Source organism: Triturus cristatus, chromosome 7 (assembly GCF_964204655.1).
Source record: "Triturus cristatus chromosome 7, aTriCri1.1, whole genome shotgun sequence".
Classification (NCBI taxonomy): domain Eukaryota; kingdom Metazoa; phylum Chordata; class Amphibia; order Caudata; family Salamandridae; genus Triturus; species Triturus cristatus.
In genome coordinates, this window is record NC_140590.1 from 1,666,236,777 (window position 1) to 1,666,255,453 (window position 18,677).

The 18,677-nt window shown below is 43.2% G+C and overlaps 1 protein-coding gene across 3 annotated transcripts in view; it reads left to right on the forward strand.

Annotated features, from left to right (window-relative positions):
- The window catches only part of TAF4 (TATA-box binding protein associated factor 4), a 298,522-nt gene that overhangs the window by 155,878 nt on the left and 123,967 nt on the right, over positions 1-18,677 (forward strand). The window lies entirely within an intron of this gene.

Sequence of the window (18,677 nt, forward strand, 5' to 3'; positions counted from 1 at the left end):
AAAAGACTAAGTGTCTTTCACAGAGTTCATTTCCAATTGTATCATTCATTTTTCCTTTCGCATCTATTCTTTTTGTAGTACATACTTATTGGCTACTGTGGCAGATTTGTTAATCATACCTCACCAACTAGTTATATCCATTGCTGCTATCAGATCTTTTCTTACAGTTTCCAGGAGGATCTCCTCTGCTGTTGCTCATAGCCGCATATCCTTTTCCCATTCCCTCTTCGATCGAATTCTGTACTGCAACCAGAATATGGTAATGCTGTATTTTGTAATTTCTGGTGATAATGTAGCCACCGGGTACAATCTCATCACAACTCTTTCCCATTAGGTGGTTAGTATGCTACTGGAACATGTCATGTGAAAGAATTATGCTTCTACAATCCCATGAAAATGCCCTTTCTGGATATATTGTATACAGTTTTTTATGGGTCAAGATAAGTATGATGCAAAATATTCAAATGAATTTATTTGAAACCAGCATTGCTCTAAAGGTCGGTTACCTGCAAACAGGCTGTTGCCCATTCAGAATCTGTAATTAGGTCTTACATATCACTTTCCTAGAGTTGTTTCACTGTAACGGTACCTTCTTTCTGTCTGACTTTCATGATTTTTAAATTATTGAAACATATCTACGGCCCTACCCTGTGATCCACATAATGTCTTAAACCTGCAATTGCCACCAGTTAGGCATACTGTATGAAATGAGAGGGTCTTGCGTCTCAAGCTTTTCGGGCCTTGGTGAATATAAGGAAGGTTTCCTCTGGTTATAAATCCCAGAAGGGGGCAACTTCTCTTCGTTACATCACTGACATGTCCGGAGATAGACATTTAAAGAGCTGGAGCCACAAAATCTGTTTCTATTGAGAATGGTAGCTGACTCAAGATATTCTACACTGCTATTCCCCTTGCCATTCCCACCTGTCTTATTCTGGGGGAATATCCATACAGAAGTAGCAAGGAGTCCTGTAACAGCATTTTCTCCCAGCTATCGTCTGGTGAGGCCCATATTGTTTCACGTTGAAGTTGACTTGGCAAATAATACAATTCTGTATATATAGCTGGCTTTGTTTGACCATTCAATGATTAAATATATATATCGTTTTTTTATCAGAGTGGGCAACTTGGCTATCTGAATGTATCCATTGCCCATCTGAGTCTCAGCATAACAAGATGATCTGTGTGCGGTCACCAAGCCCCCCATGGAAATATCACAGATTTGCCCCAATTATTAGGCCCAACATCTTACTGAGTCTGCCGAGTTCCCTGAGAAGCAATGGGACTGCCCTAAGAGAATGAGTAACGTAGATCAACGTGTCACCAGCATACACTAATACAAATGCTCTCATCCGATTTTACTCTACTTCCCTAAACCAGCAGTTTCTTTGTAAGTGTTATCACCAATGTCTCAAATGCAAGTGCAAACAGCACTGGCAAGAGTGAACACCCTGCGTAGTACCACACTCTGTTCCAACTGTAGGAAATAATGTCACTTCTTTTCTGTTTTGCTGCGAGTGTGTTATGAAGTAATCAAACCCATCTCGGGAAGTTCTTACCAAATCGGTATTCTGCCAGAGCTGTAAACATGTAGTTATATTCTGAGGTGTCCAAAGTATTTTCTATATCTTAGACATTAAGGACACGCTTCTCTTCTAGTGCCATGCAGTACATGCATACGTTTGCATATGTTGATTAGACTGCTATGTCCCAAGATAAATCCACATTGGTCCTCAAACCATTGAACCACCACCCTATGTAGTATATTGGCTTGGACTTTGCAAAGGATTTAGATGTTAGTGTTCATTAGGGGCAGGGTTCTATAGAAGCTTAGTACTTAAGGGTTCTTATCTGTTATTACATTTCTTAATGGTAATGGCCTCTCTCTTTGATACTGGCAGGCTCCCATTATGACTGGCCTTATTCTTTACTTTCAGCAGTTTTTCGTGCAGTTTGTAGGTCTGACACTTATATGCAGGGTAGCCACCCCTCACCTCCTCAGGAACTTTCCCTCTGATATTTCAATTGCCTCCAGCAGTTTCTCGTTCTGTAATTCCTTTCTAAACAAGCTTAGTGTTCTTTATCAATCCTATTCAGGTGGATCTCCAGCCGATATTCCTGGATCTGGATACCTTTGTCCATCACCAACCATCAATAAAGATAGACCAGAAACTTCTTCATTGCCCTATTGTTTCTGCCGGAGTCATCAACAGTGTTGGTTTGGCTTGTTTATGGTTTTTATTAGTGGGTACGATTTCCTCCTTCATAGCAACCATGACAACAATTTACCTGATTTGTCGCCCTCACTATGTAGGCGTGATCTATAGTACCTCAATGCAAGTCTGCAAGGCCATCCCAGGTTACACGTAGCTCTCTTTTGGCTTTTGTCTGCTCGAGTTTTTAGGGCTCTGTAGGTTCCTGTTTCTGCATCTCTTACTCTCTCCATGCATATTCTGGGTGTTATGAAATTAGCATAGATTGTATTCGTACAGGTACTCTCGGCACTAATTTCTTTGGCTCTCGCTCATTAATTCTCATGCCTGTGCAACTCCAGTTATCCTGAAAATACACTAAAATTGTCAAACCCATGTGCAAAAGGCTGTGTCATGGCTTCCAGTTAGAACTAAACTGATAACTACTGGAACATTGACCAGAATACCTAGTATAAGTATTGAGTTTTTGCAACATTTGTATTTATTGTGTATGCAAAGTCAGTGTCCTGTCTAATCTAGTATAGATTGCCTGCGTGGCTTAGTAGCAAGAGAATTCCTTTGCATTAGGGTGGAGTTCTCTCCAAATGTCAATTCACTCCCATTCGGTCATAACCACTGATATCACTTTGGACATATCTGGTTTTGTGTCCATTCTAAGGGATATCTGTCCACATTTCCATCCAGAATACAATTCAAGTGTCCCGCCCAGACCACAGAGGCATCTAAGTATAGGGCCCCTAGATCCAGACCAGAAAAACACTTTTGCTATCTTGATTATGAACCTATGTTTAGCAGACCAATCCTCCTTGCTGTCTAATAATCAGTACACTAACACATTCCTCTCAGTGCCTGCACTGGTGTACCTGTGCTGACAGGACACTCCTGAAGACACCCATAGTGTGTCTTCCTTAGCATAGGCTGAGAAGGTAGCTGAGACAATTTGTTCTCTCCACCTTTTTCTAGCCTTTCCCTCCTACAGCTTGTAGATGTGTGTGTTTTTTTTAGAAGGGCTATACCTATGGAATATTGCCATAAACATGTGTGGACCCTGTAACCTTTTAAGATAATTATTAAGTACATGGACATTACACGTAATGTACTTAATAGTTTTGGTCCCACTATCCTCTCTGGCTGTTGGTAATTAACTAATCAGTGTGCACTGTTGCCAATTTTGTCGTAACTATCACAGTAAAAAACAACTGCTTATCCACCTCCTTTTGGGTAAGCAATATGTATGGTAAATCACGAAAGAATCTCTTTTGGATCAGTGAATGAAAAGGACTTTAACAAGACTCCATGTAAGCTGTCCAGTACAGTAACAATCACTTTAGCAGGAATATATCCCTAACTAATATATACTTTGTCACGGGATATTACGCCTCAGACGCCCACACCTTGCATCAACACTAGCCAAGTGGATTACCTCCGAGTGACCCTCCTCAGTGCTACTGGAGTGCAATAACCACTCAGAGGGTTTCACCTAGCATAATTTTGGACCCTTTGCGGTGCCTCATTCACTAAAAAAAACTATTTCCCCCCAATAATAGGATTCAGAACACAAAGTAAAACATATTAATTGGTGCTGTACATCAAAGGCAATAGGCCCTTGTCGGAGGTAGTTTTAGACATCGCAAATCTGTCTTTTTTTTTTTAAAGGTCTTAATGCCTCTGGAGTTGCTCTGTCAATTCTGTGTTGTGGAAATCTGAATGGTCCGGAGAGATTGGATCCACTCTAGCAATCTGTGATGGTGCACCAGGTTTCCACTGCAATTCAAGCTACAGAGTATCATAGTCACTAATCACTAGCCTTTGGTCTCTACATGGGGAGTCACAACTTCAGGCACCTCCAGTGATGTGATTAGTGTTTCAAGTTTTCTGACCAGTCACCACTCTGATTTGTCGAGGTTCCTCCAGGGATTAATTTGAGCTGGTGGTGTCTGGTGCTTGGCAACGGCACTTAATTTTCAGCACCTGCACTTTTGATAGTCTACTGCATGGTGGTGTTTTGTCTAATTTAGAGACCAGCACAACAACAGTTGTTTGATAATTCAGTATACCTTAAAATGTCCAATTCCTGCCTCCAAAGCCATTCTTATAGCTTTGGGGACCTGGAATAGTCTGAATTGTCCCACTTAGAGGAGTGTGATAGTCAGTAGTTGTAATGGTGCTGTCATTGGCAGCGCAGGCAGGGGCAATCGGTGGTGCAAGCTGCAGTGGCTTCTGACAAGGGCCCGGCACTTATTTTTTCACAAATTAAGAACTGGTTGCCTCTCTGGTCTATTGGCTAGTTTTGTTTTTTTTAAACACATTTTATTGGTTTTTCTATTATATAAGATTGTTACATTTCTGCTGTTCGGGTTCCATTGTTGACCTGAACCTTCTCCTGGTTGTTAGTTTGTTTATTACATTTTGGATCTGCTTGAAAAGTGGAATATAATGAAAACTGTAACAATAACTACCGCCCCACTCCACCTTCCCCGCGAGTCACTCGGAAAGTGGATCATGTGTGGGACATTGGACCAACACTTGCAGTAATCAGAGTGTATATGCAGGGTAGTGCAATGTAAACTCAATGAGTTTGTTTTCAGGGTCTCGTCTAGGTAGGAGTTATTTGGACTTGCCGGTTATTGTTAGCATATCTGCGTCGGGGGTCCTCCTTACTAATCTTCCCCCTCTCCATCTCAGTTCTCTGTTTCTGGGTGCGTCAGGTCATGTACAAGTGTTTCCCAGGCTCTGGCTATCTCGATCTTTCGCACTCTGCTCTTCGCTTCCCACATCAGTATTCGCCCCTCACAGCCCGCCCATTTCAGGAGTTCCTTCTTCCAGATGCTTAGTCTGGGGCCTCTCCTTGTATTCCAGGTTCTGGTTATTTCGTGCCTCGCTAGTACAAATGCCAGGTCTTGGAACCTACTAGTGACTTTTTGTTTTCGCTGTGTGGGGGAACCATCCCAGCAGGAAGTGGATAGGAGAGAAGAGGAACTCCTTATCAACAACCTCACCTGTTGTTTGTAATACCCCTTCCCAAAAGTTGCTCAAGTGGGGGCAGTACCTGAACATGTGCAGAATGTGTGCTCGTACTTCCCTGCAGCTTGGACAAGCTGCCTCTATCTGGAAATATCTGATTATGCGTTCGGGGGTCACCCATTTTTGTCGCCCCGGCTTCTATCCTAGCCTCGCCAGTTACTCCCATGCGGAAGTGCTCTCAACATATCCAGGGGGATGTCTGGTGAATATGGACCCCAAACTCCCATTCTCTGCAGCCCTCTGCGCCAGCATTTGGTTTGTACTTTAAGTTCTTGGAGGTTCGTCCCTGCTGGTCTGCCCACCCTGAGAAATACCTGCAGCAGATCACTTAGTGGTGATTTGGCTTGTCTAGGTGTTTTCATCTGCCTTGTCTCTATTGCTGTTTATTGTACTAGCCATTGCAGCTGAGCTGCTATATAATAAGTCGCCAATTCCGGCTCCGGTAGCCCCCCACCGCTGTAGGCCGTTGCAGTGTTGAGGGCTATCCTGCGTAGCCCTGAGCCTCAAATAAAGGTCCGAATCTGGGATTCAAGTGCCTAAAGAAGGCTGAAGGGATCCATAGTGGGAGCGCGTTAAAACAGTGCAGCAGTCGGGAAAGCGCCATCATTTTAAGGAGCGCAATCCTGCCAGTCACCAAGAGCGGTAGAGTCTGCCAGAAGTCCATAGCTACCCACAGTCCTCGCAAGGCTCTCCCTATATTGCCCTCATATAGATCTGGCTAGGTATGGTAAATGCGGACTCTCAGATATGGCAGTCAGTTAGGCTCCCATTGTAGTCGTGCTAAGTCTCTTGGAGGGCGCTCCGTCCTCAACACCGGGAAAAGCCTAGATTTCTGCCAGCTTACCTTGAGTCCTGATACAGAGTCAAACCTCTCCAGCAGAGCACGGGTTCCCGCCAAGTCCCCGTCACCGTCCCCTCCACTCATAAACAGCAGTAGATAATCAGTGTAAAGCGCTATGTGGTGATAAACCTGGCCCACTCTTAATCCCTCATATGAGCGCCCCGTTCTGGCTGCAATTGCAAGAGGCTCCATAGCAAGGGCAAACAGCAGGGGAGGGGGGAAAGCGAGCACTCCTGCCTGGTACCACGCTCCACGGCAAGCTCTGTGATCTAGTTCTCCCTGTGCGCACCCTGGCAATGGGTCTGGTATATAGAAGTCTTGTCCAGTTAATAAACCTCTCCTCTAATCCCATGTTTGTCATTACTTCGTACAAGTAGGGCCATTCTAGGCCGTCAAAAGCCTTCACTATATCCACTGCAAAAATCAGTGCGTTTTCACCCGGTCCATCTCTTTCGCCTCTAGTATGGTTAGTAATCGTCTAATATTCCCTGCTGTATTACGTGACTGGATGGACCCTGCTTGGTCTTTGGGTACTAGTGTGGTCATGTGGGGTAAAAGACGGGTGGCTAAAATCCGTTTTAGGGTTTTATAATCAATGTTGAGCAATGATAACGGACAATAGGCCGATTTGTCATGGGCGGCTTTATTTGGCTTGAGGACAGGGACTATGATAGCCTCCCTCATGGTGTATGGGAGGGCACGTGTCTCGTTAGCCGCCTCGTAGAGCACGTGTCTCGTTAGCTGCCTCGTAGAGCGTCAGGAGATGAGGGATTAATTCAGCTGAATATGTGGAGTAGAATTCTGCTGGGAACCCGTCTGTGCCCAGGGTTTTATTACGTGCCGCGTTTAATGGTCGAGGCTATTTCCTGGGTAGTTATATTTTCCCCCAAGGCATCTACCTCTTCTGTGATCCGTGAGATCTGGAGGTCGGCCAGATATGTCCTTGTTTGCTGTAGGACGCGCTCAGCCGAGCTAGTATATAAGGCAGGGTAGTATCTGCAAATGCGTCATTAATCTCTGTTGGTGTATACACCCTGGTTCCCTCCTCGGTCTCTAATTCTGTGATAGATGAGCCCCGCTCCAGTCTATTGGCTAGTTAAAACCACTCTTAAAGCTCATGTAGGAATTTACAGAAGTGCAATCGTCCTTCTTAAATGACTTCTAGTTGTGCTGGAAACATCTTGTATATTTGAGGTTCATCGCTGTCTGTTTTTGGTACACAGCCTCCAAGGACTTATTGAGCTTTTGAAATTCGAGTGCAATCAGAAGACTGTGGCCTAGGATGGGGTTTCTCCTGGGCCAGTCGCGCTGGCCCCCTTATGCTTCATGAGGACCAGTTGGGAAAAAGGTCCTACCGGAGGACGAAGATAAAGAAAAATGCCTCTACGGGGCCATAGTTACACAGGTTTAAAGATTTTTGCACGGAAAAGAGCCTGGAGCATCTGGCACTCTGCTCAGTCCTTCCAAAATACCCTCAGGGTGGGCCCAAGACCCGGGTATCACTACAGTGCTTCATTCCTATTTACTTGATAAATTTGCCCAGGAAGGAGGTGCGTGTGGGGTCCCCTGCCCCTACACACTTTCAGCCCCAAGGGACCCCATCCCCGGTGCGATTTATTAAGTCACAGGGCATGCCACCCATTAGGACAAAGGAAGGCCACGAGTAGAGATGGTGCAAAAGAAGTGATTCTATGGGCCCCATCCCCCTGGGACCGTATGGCCTCACCTGGAAGGGAAAAAGGACAGCAAGCAGCTACCACCCCAGGCCAAGGGCAGAGGAGGCACTTGCAGCGGAAGCGAACAGCTGGCTTGGCAGCCTGGTAGTGGGCTCCCCGTGCTGCATTATAATTAGGAGAAAAAAAGCTAAAGTTTGGGGGTGACCCGGGTGGGACTGGGACACTCCATTAAAAATGGGAGAAAAAAAAAGTAATTAAGGGAGCAGATGTGTGGCACGAGGCCACATGAAAACGCATAGCAATCCACTTATCTCTTATGCGTGGAAACCGTCAAGAAGTGCTCCCTAATGTTTTGCAAGGCTCCTAATTTGCATATCCTCCTTTTTAGTGGTGCCCAAGAACTGGGGAGAGGCTAGCACCAGCATATTTCTAGCATGTTGTGATGATCTTCACGAAGTGGCACAAAACCTCACCCCCTCACAGATGCCCTTAAGATGCTTTACGTTTTAAGCATAATAGATTCTTTTGCCCCAGGAGATGTCTACTTTTATCAAGCACTACCAGGGCATGAGCTTTTCTTTTCAGACTCTAGAGCGCAAAGGCCTCAATTGGCTGGTGGTGTGGTTGCATTTTGTGTCCTATAGCAAGTGAAGCAATACTCGGATATATGATTTTGAATTCAAATGCTTTATTGATAAATCATAATTTAGCAATTAACGTTTGTTATATAGTGAATGCCTATAGCTAATAGTATTGGTTCCTTGGATTTAAATGAAATTTTAGGGCCCAAGCATAACATGTTGTGGTTATTATTAAGGTGGTGACTCCTTCACAAAGCCAGTAGGCCTGCCTTGGATATATTGTCCCCCTCTATAATGTGTTACTTTGACAAAACATAACGTGATTATTATTATTGTTTTGACACCTTGAAAAGACATTAGTCCTGTTTTAGTCAGAATAACAACTCCTCTTTTGTGATACTGCATCTGGGTGGACTTATTGCGATTATGGGCTCTCGTCTAACCCTGGGCGTAGTACTACGCTACGCTTGCGGAGCATGCGTAGTTTGCGCTACTACGCAAATTGCACGTAGCACAGTGCAAAAACGCGTAGCGTAGCGCGCATTTTTTGCTTGCGGTACTAAATGTCAAGTTGGCGGCTGCGAGAGAGCAAAATCAACATCCCGGCTAGACTTTTTCCTCGTTCGCGATCAGCAACATCAAGTTGCCGATCACGAGCGCGGAAAATTAACCTCCCGGCGAGATTCTCAACGCGGGGAGGTCAGGTTTCTCATTGCGAGTGGGGGTTTGTTCAGCTCTCTTCTGTCACTGTGTCTGTGTTTCTTCAGAGGGGCCCTGCCTCCGGTTCTAACTCTTCTCCCTAGGGGTTGAGGTGGTCCGTGTGTTCCTTGAGGCTTTCGGGCGCTGTCTGCCCCTGCGGGGTGTTCTCCTTTGGTGGGGCTTAGGATATCCTGGCCTTTCCCTTCTTGTCCCTGTGACCTGTCCCCTGCTGGGGCTCTGTGTCTCTACGGGTGGGGGGGGGGGTTCTCTCGCAGGCCCTCCTCCCTTCTGAGTATGGCTAGGGTATCTATTCTACGTTAAGGAATCTGCGGCTAGAAGTCTCTATCAGATGTACAAGTTACTTACCTTTGGTAACGATGTATCTGGTAGAGACGGTTCTAGCTGCAGATTCTTTCACGACCCGCCCTTCCTCCCCGTTCTGCGAGGTCCCTCTGCTTGGGTTTCTGCAGTCTCCTCCCTCTGGGTGGCTTGTCTTCGTTTTCTTCCGGTCAGGCTTTCCTCTAGCTGGTTTCTCTCAAGCGTGAGGGTCTACTTTTGCTCTTCCCTCTGTGGATAGTGTTTCTGATTCCCTACCGGTCTTCTTCGTTAGGAGTTCTTTTACCTGTCCTTTGGCCTCCTGCTCCTTTCAGGGGTTGTGGCCCGCCTTGACTGTGCAGTCTGCGGATGGGTTACCTGTCCTTTGACCTCTGGATCCATTCAGGGGTGATGGCCCTCCTTGCGCTGTGGTCTGCGGATGGATTTTCTGTCCTTGGACTTCCTACTCCTTCAGGAGGTATGGCCATCCTTGGCTGTGTAGTCTGGGGGTGACTTGCTGTTGCTCATCTGTTCCGGGCTGTGGCCCTTCCCTGTGTGGTTGTGATTGCAGACTATCTCTATCTATTGCTGTCACGGCGCTTTCACATGCTTGTGCCTCCAGGATGGTTCTTGCCTTGGCTTGCAAGGTGGTTCCCTGGAGTGGTACCTTGTGCTTTTCTTGCTATGGCTTCGCTGCTCTGGTCTTCTGGTGCTTTACTGCCTCTTGGTGTTTTCGCCTTGGCTCACACAATTGTTACTCGGAGTGGTGCTCTGCTCTTTTCCTGCTCTGGCCTGCAGTTATCGCCTTCTCGTGCTTGGTGCCGTCTGGTGATGTTTCTCACCTTTTGTTTTTTCTCCATTTTGTTCTCTGTTTTTTTTGCACACTGTTCCTATGCTCTTCTCAGTTTTGTTGTGATGACTCCACGTTGTGGCGTGGAAAAAGTCTCCGAAGCAAACTGACGTCGGCGTGCCGGGGTGGGGCTTATGTGACCTTGCTGACTTCACGCCCGCGGAGGACGTCTGGGCGGAGTCGTGAGTTGCCTTCCCCCGGCGCGCAGAGATGCTGGGCAAGAAAGTTTTCCAGGTCCAGTCTCATGCCTGGGGATAAATCTTCGTTAAGGAATCTGCGGCTAGAACCGTCTCTACTAGATCCATCGTTACCGAAGGTAAGTAACTTGTACGTTAATAACGATTCATGCCAGTCCCGTGGAGTTTCAAGATTTGCACTTCTGCCTTAGCCGTCCTCTCCTGTATTGTCGGGCTTCAACGGGCCTCATCTAAGATTGGATATTCTCTGCAAGGCTCAGTGGTATGCAGGGGTCTAGCTCCCCGCGAAAGCAGAAAATGCAGCGATGGCATAGGATTTTAGGCCTCCAGCCCTAATTGACGAGGTCCGCTTTGGATCACAGTATCACTTACTGATCCATCTTGCAATCCAGTCATAGATATCGCAAGGTGGGGTCAGTTGTATAACCTACCTCTCCCATTTCCCCACCCCAACGTACTTGAGCTTTTTTCATCCTGATACACCGGTAAGCGATACAACACATACCCATTGTGGGATTTACCTTCTTAACAGCACCATTACGTAGAGCATGTCGTGTGAGTTCACAGTTTCTTTTTAATTTACAGCGTGTTTTAAATTCACGGCACCTTTTAACCACACTGAATTTAACTCAGTATCTGCTATTGCCACGCTTGATTTCAGTGGCGCACACACCTATTAACCCTGCATCATGAAACCTGCACTGACCCACAAGTTTCTCACGGACATCTCCCACGACTCCATCGGGTTAAGGTTCTCTTACATCTCTTTTAGATCTTTTTTTTTTTAGATCTTTTTTCAGTGGTTTTCTTCTTCTTTATTAACTTATACCAGCCCACATTTAATTTGTAGATTATCCCCAGACGAAGGGCAATCAGCCGAAATGCATTGGGATTAATGAAGCTTGCACACCAATAATGCTGCATTCTGGGAATTGTAGTTCAAACTTTTTGAAACATGAAGATATAGTATTGTGATGTAACAATACAATTAAAAATTGAAGTCAACAACGGAACTCGTGCGTTTTTATTGAACAGCGCAATAAAAAGTTGAAACCTCTTTGAAGGACTTTTTAACCTGTGCTCCGGGGACATACCCCACATGTATGGGGATGCAACCAGTTTGATATAATTACACTCCAGTTTAGAGAGTGATACCCTGGAGCACGGTACACCCTCACAACCTAGCCTTGAGCAAGAGGCTGTGCACCTACTGATTTCCATATATCTGACGCATTTCTCACTGAACGAAGTACGTAGCATGCCACGAACAGCATGTCATACGAAGAAATATCCAATTTGACAGAATCACGGGTGGAAACTTTCGCCTTCGCAAATGAAGAAGCATCAAGAATTTACGCTCTCATACAAGAAGAAACCACTGACTTTACTACCAGCCGTACTAAAGAACAGAACATTCAACAGCTTTTATATTTATCCAAAAAGGAGGTCAACCAACAGCTGCACGCCAGCACAATGATCAGATATCATAGTGCACAAAGGATAGCTAAGGGACTGAGAATCCCTCTAAAACCATTACTCTGCAAAAACTTACAAAAATTTAAGGACCCACGGGTCGCAATATTGAACAAGTGTTCACTGGACTTGATTTTACTTATAATTGAGGAACTATCAAACATACTTGAAGAGCTTGCAAAGGGGATATCAATTGTTAAAACAGAACTTGATAAATCAATGTCTGCAGAGGAGTTGACAAAAACTTTGGAAGATATTAATAACCAACTATCAAAACACACCCAAGAAGTGAACGAAAGGAAAATTCGTAAATACCGTAGAGATCCCATCGACTATAAATTGGCGGGAAGTTTATACGTGGGCAAACATATATGCCAGACAAAGGCAAAATAAACCATACACCCAAAACCCAGATACCTCCTCTTGTGATAGTGACACCTCAAGCCTTCAAAGAAACACAGAGAAACCTACCACATCAACAACAGGATCAAGTTCATCCACAACAGGAGTATTTTTTTTAGAGGTAGGCCCCGCTGATCGGGATGACCCAGGAGGAGCAAAAGAAAAGGACAAAGACAAAGAACAAACGCAAACGCGCACCATCACTGCGAAGAAGGACAGAGGCAAGAAAGGGGGGACAATAGATAACCTAATTATCAATATCTCGGATTATCATTTCAGTGAGATTGAACTGAAGACACTACAAAAGGGAACCTCTTTTGTACCCACCACTTGCACCAACAGCTTGAAACTAAACATCAGCTTCTTCAAACTGATGAGAAAACTAAGATTGCGACACTTCTTCGAAAACATTGTTACTGAACCTACGAACAGGAAAGATTATTTACTGAAAGGTTTAAAATCAAAAAGTACATACATGGCCCCAGAGCCATAAGAGCTTGTACATGTTTGGATCGCTAGTAAAACAAGATATAGCCAAATTAAACTTAAAGAAAAAAAACACAAAAACCTCACTGCGAAAGAATTTGGTATATTAAAGTCCATAGCACAGAAAACAAATATAACGTGTCAAAAAGCCGACAAAGGGGGAGCCCTTGTTATCTTAAATACCAGTTACTATAATATGCAGGTGGAGACACACCTTCAGGATCAAGATACCTACATGAAACTGGACATGAATCCTACATAACACTTCAAAGAAATTTTGCAATCCATTGTCCACAAAGCCTTTGACGAAGGGATCATCAACGAAAAGGTCAAAGATACCCAATACAAACGAACCCCAGGAGTCCGACCCTATACATGGTACCAAAAATACATAAACATCCAGTCAAACCACCATGTCGGCCAATTGTGTCAACCCAAGGAAGCCTACACGGACCAGTGGGCAAATTTCTAGACCGTTATTTGCAACCTAGTGTCATGGGAATGAGAACATTCATAAGATCAAGAGACCAAATATAGAGCAGGCATGGAAAGGCCTCCTCTATAGTATGCACAGAAGATAGAACGAAAACTAGGCCAGCTTCCTGTCTCTCAAAATAGGCCCAAAAATGAATATTCATGGTATTAAATGGTGTTCACTCTTCTGCCAGAAACTGATGTCCTTCTCTTCTGTTTAGGAGAACCAGGACTGCAACTCATGGCTTAATTTCTTGTAAGCCAATGTGCTGGACATTTGGGTTATGAACTACGGTTCCCCCATTGAATCAAGGAGGTGTTGCCAAATTTAATGATGATTACTGGAGACTTTTTGCTCTACCACTGATCTCTAGGACAGTGGCATGAGAAGAGATTTATCTTCTGAAGAGGGCTCTGCAAGTCAGAGGTGCATATTTTAAATAATATCCATTTGTTAATGACGGTAAAGCATTTATTACAGCGTAGGTGTCCTTCATAAAAATAGTGTATATAATTCCATATTTACAATTTGAACAAATTCTGACTTGGTCTGATTTCCCTAGGGAGAGTGCAGTCAATTACGTTTTTGTTGTAGATGCCAGTTATATCAATTGCTCTCTCCAGGAAAAATGTAGCGGGAATTAATCAAATAAATCCCAGAGCCTACCATCTGCTATCGAACAGCTATAGTAATAATAGGGATACAATTATATGGAGCATGTGACTGCCTAGGGTCTTGTGGCAGTGATCACCAAGCTGAAGCAGGCTTTCCTTCTTTACATTCCCGATAAACCAGATACCCAGGAGATAGTCCCTAGAGCACTCTCATTGAAATAACTGCTTCTTATGTCCAGCCAACTAGGTGTTTACTTACTGAAGATTGCTCCCATAAGGAGCACGGTTAAGACGGGCTTGCTTATGGCTGGGTCTAAACTGAGGTGTGATCGTGGTCACAAAAACAAAAGCTTAGGATGCAGCCCCAAGCGATTGCCGGTGGGTGAGATTAATTCAAGCATTCCAGCCATCACCTTGTCGTTTTTGCATTTGACAACCTAGGTGCGCCAGGTATGCCCAGACATCGGCCCAGGCTCACTGTGCCACTGGAACCAAGCTACACCTGGCAGAAGAGTCCTAACTAGGGTGAAACTGGTCCTATATTGCTTGTGTTCCGGTTCACGGAGTACCCATCCTAGCAATTTGGGCTGAAATTTTCCCATCAAGAGCAGGGTCAAGACTGATTTGCGTATGACTGGGTCCAAACTGAGATTGTGTGTTAGGCAAAATATGATGGATGGTCCCGAGCGATTGCCAGTGGCTGCGATTAATCCAATCATTACATTCATATCCGTGTTATTTTGGCACTTTTTTATCCTACACTTTAAATGGACTGCCTTCAAAGGGCCGGCTTTCTGTTGTGTTCCTTTCATTTCTGGCTAGAAACGCACGTGTTCCACCCGGCGGAAGCAGGTTCTTAGAGCTTTTACTAATGTTCATGCTGCTTACTTGAGTTCTCTACATAATGGTGTATCAACACAAACTTTTCCTTTTGCAAATTCTCATTGTTTGTTTTTGAAGGGGTACTCCAGAGTTACTTCTGAAAGTCTAATAAGACCTGATACATTATATGTTGGCCTTGGCGCTAGAGTGGAGATATTTCGATAATCAGTCATGTTTGTGTCTATGAAAAAAAGTGTAGGACCTTATACTGTTCTTAGACATCTCAGACTGAGCCATAGGAACAATTTAAATGTTGACTGCAGTGCTTTTCCTGTACTCTATGTAAAAGCAGTGCTGGCTTTCTCAGCCACTCCTATATTCCAGTTTAGGAGGGAGTCAGTGTTTGGTTGGGGCCAGCACTTCAAGATCAGACTTCTTTTTACTAACTGCTTTTCATCACAGGCAAGTTGATGGTGGCAGCTGATGTACTTTCAAAATATCTCTCATTCACAGGACCAATGGGAGATCTAGACCTAGGCACCATAGTTCCTTTTGTCAATACTACAGACCACTTTTGGTCGACATCCAAGATTCTGGATCAATCCACAAGCCAAATATTTACCTCACACCAGGGTTCTTTCAGGCCCGGACCGCAACATTCTTATCTTGATATGCCTTGCAAATTGTTAGGGGACGTCTTTATTTACTCTTAAGACCACCATGCTATGTTCTGATGTGAAGCTGCTGTATATTTATGCTGCAGATAAAAGCATTTTATCTGGTATGTACTGAAAACATCATAGAGTTAGCTTTGGTGTTTATTTTGGAATTGATGTTAATAAGGCTCCTCAAGGGAACCAGTGGTCTGTGGCAGCTGATAAGCTTTGAAAGTGGTTGAAATTGAATATTTGCTTAGTATTGCACTGAACAAGGTTATAGGAGGGTTCAAGGCTGGGCCACTCCAGAGAAATTAGGTGCTCTGGTGTTTTTTATTGAAACTTGCACATGCACCATCCCCGTAATTTAATTAGTAAATGTGGTTACACAAGCTTGAAATTGGATTCTTCTTTTAGCCTAGTGATCCTTTGTGTTTTATTTGCTTATTGCCTGTCCATGTCCAAAGTAGCTGCTGTGTAGTTCTTCTAAATCAATAGGATCTGCACATTTTTTGGACAACATAAACTAAGGGCTTTGCGTCAAGACTGATTTCGGACACCCTCGCAGGATATGTTGGCTTATAGACCAGCAAGCTCACAGTGCCACCGTGAGCCCCCCTAAACTTACCAGAGAGCAGCTATGGCAAATGGACTCTGGCAACCACTGAACATCAGAACACTGATAACTCGGGGATCGTGGCAGCAGTACAGAATCTTTCGCCTAGTCACTTGTGCTTACTTTCTCTCAGAGAAGTATACAGAACGAACTGTGGGATTTTTCAATATATTAAACCAATGTTTTTCTTGTATAAAATACATGCGCTGCAATGATTAGTAGACAGAAACAGATGAACCTGATTACAAGCATCGAAAGAGTAAACCGTAGATACATTTCTACCATGGTGCTGAAGCAATGAATATATGCTGACATATATGCAATATTCGGTAATCTAACATACTCCTTCGATACTGACCCTACTCTTGGTCTTGAGTTGGACATCCTTCATGGATTGTCAGACCACGCATTGTGACTTCTCAGCATGCAAGGACCTTCAGTGTTAGTGAAAGGCCCTCCTCTACCAATCTATCAGGATGACTATTAATTATAATAAAAAGCAGCCTTCGTGATCGGCACGCTAGATTAGTGATGTTATGGATATGTAGATAGCGTTGTCGCCTCGTGGGTGAAGATCCTAGTACATGATGTTCAAGGCATCGTGATAATGTTGTGCGAAGCTGGATGTGAAAACAAAATAGTTTCAGAGAAACTAATCCAACATTGTCATGCATGCAAATGTGTGCAAAGGTTCACGGCTGAAATGTTATTTTCTAGGACAATGTAAGCTGCTTCGCTACATGGGCCTAACTCGGGGAAAATAACATAGCCTCTGGGTTTTCAATTTGAAACGAGTTGAGAATGAAAATGGGTGAGAGCATATGGTTACTCACTTGCAAATATTGTGGAATCCTTTGCAAAAATGCTCAGTAAAATCAATCTGCAGAAGAAAATCAGAATATCTGCAGATATAGCATAGCTTAACAAAACATGTATTTGATTTGATCTTTGTATTGTCTTCAACAAGAAACAGGAAGTAACTATTCTCAGTTTATACTTTTTTTTGTTTAATAGTGTGGCTTATTCATTAGAAATTCATTTGATTGCAAACGTTTTGCTATGAACGCATTTTACGAAGGAAGTTAATTTTCTTGGTTTTTTTTATTTATCAAGTGTATTATTGTTTTAAAAATATATGAACCGGATTACCAAAAACTGATGTAAATAGTAATTTCATATAATATACATATGGAATTTGTTAGCAAAAGAAAAAACTTGCTTTAATATTGTGATCAAAAGCGTGAAATGTTTCCATTTTTTTAATCAGTGTTGTCTTTTACTGTCATTTAAACTTTAAACAAATTTTTGGTGCCTATAAGACATTAGATATTACAGACATGTGTCCTTGTGTTGAACTTTACTCAAAAGGATTGCGTGTGTGACATCACAGGTGATGTCATTCTCCATACTGATTTTCAATTTACTCTACGAACCAGTACAGCCTTTAAAATATGTAAATAAGTACTAAACGGTGCAGAATCATAGCAAGCATAAATGCCAAAAACATATGTGCTTACATTAAATAATTAGAGTGTGATCTAGTCTCTCTAGACACACAAGTCCTATTGAGTGACCAAGCCTCTGCTACGCACATCTTTCAGTGTGCCACTGTGGAGTTTATACCTGAACCAGAGTTTTCATTGGAAGGGCTTTTTTTGTTGTGATTGGCGCCTTATGGTGAATCTCCGTGAACTTTTCCCCCAAAAAATGTCATCCACCTCAGCCCCCCTCCCAGTGCAGGGAGGGACTGGGGGTTCTACTGCCCGCCGGGGCGTGGGCGCCAGACAATATGGCCAACCTCTTTGTGCATGATATTACTTTTTGTTGAAAAAATATAAAAATTAATTGAAAAGAAACAACGGTAAAATTGAAGTTATACATTAGGTACTAAGATTTTACTTGCGTTGAATATTCTTGGAAATTCACTGGGGGAAAAAATCCACAAATTAAAGGGTAGTTATAAGTAAGGCTTCTTATAATAAAAACGACACGAAAAAATAAAAAATACACTAAAATTCACCAGTTCTATGTAACTGACCTAAGTATAACTTGCACTGCTTCTTCCTCACATATTATTACATCACTGATTTCACGTTTAATCTATGACATTGCAAGTCATAATTACGTATGTTTTATCGGTAAATTTTACTTTTTTTTTTTTTTAAGCACAAGTTAAAATCTTACCTTACTTGGGTATGACTCTACTATAACCTTTTGGTTTTTCCAGAGAAAAATATTTTCATTAGAGAAAAAAAAATAAAAGTTACGTTGACGTTCTTGTTCGGTAAAAACGTCAGTAAAAATGGCACATTGAGACTGTCAAAACTGATTCACCAGTTATAGTTAACTCAAGAAAATCTCACTTGTATCCCTTCCATGCTCCGTATTGTTATCAATGTAATTTCAGACGTCATCTGTGATGCTATTAATGATGTGATAGAACATGTCATCATTGATGTAATATATTAGATCATAAGCAGCGTTTGGCGAGTCCACGTAATATAGTTACTTGAGTTAACAATAACTGCTGAATTTCAATGGTTTTTCGGGTTTAAAATGTCAGGTTTGAACTGCCATTTTCACCCAATTATAACGTCACTTTTGTTTTTGTCAGTGAATTTTTAGGGCGTTTTAGGCATTACTTAATATTTAAGTACCATACCTAAGTAGGCTTACCGGTCAGGGTACCCCTGCCCTTCCTACTTTGTGTTTTTGTTAGGTCTCGCCTGACCCAGCG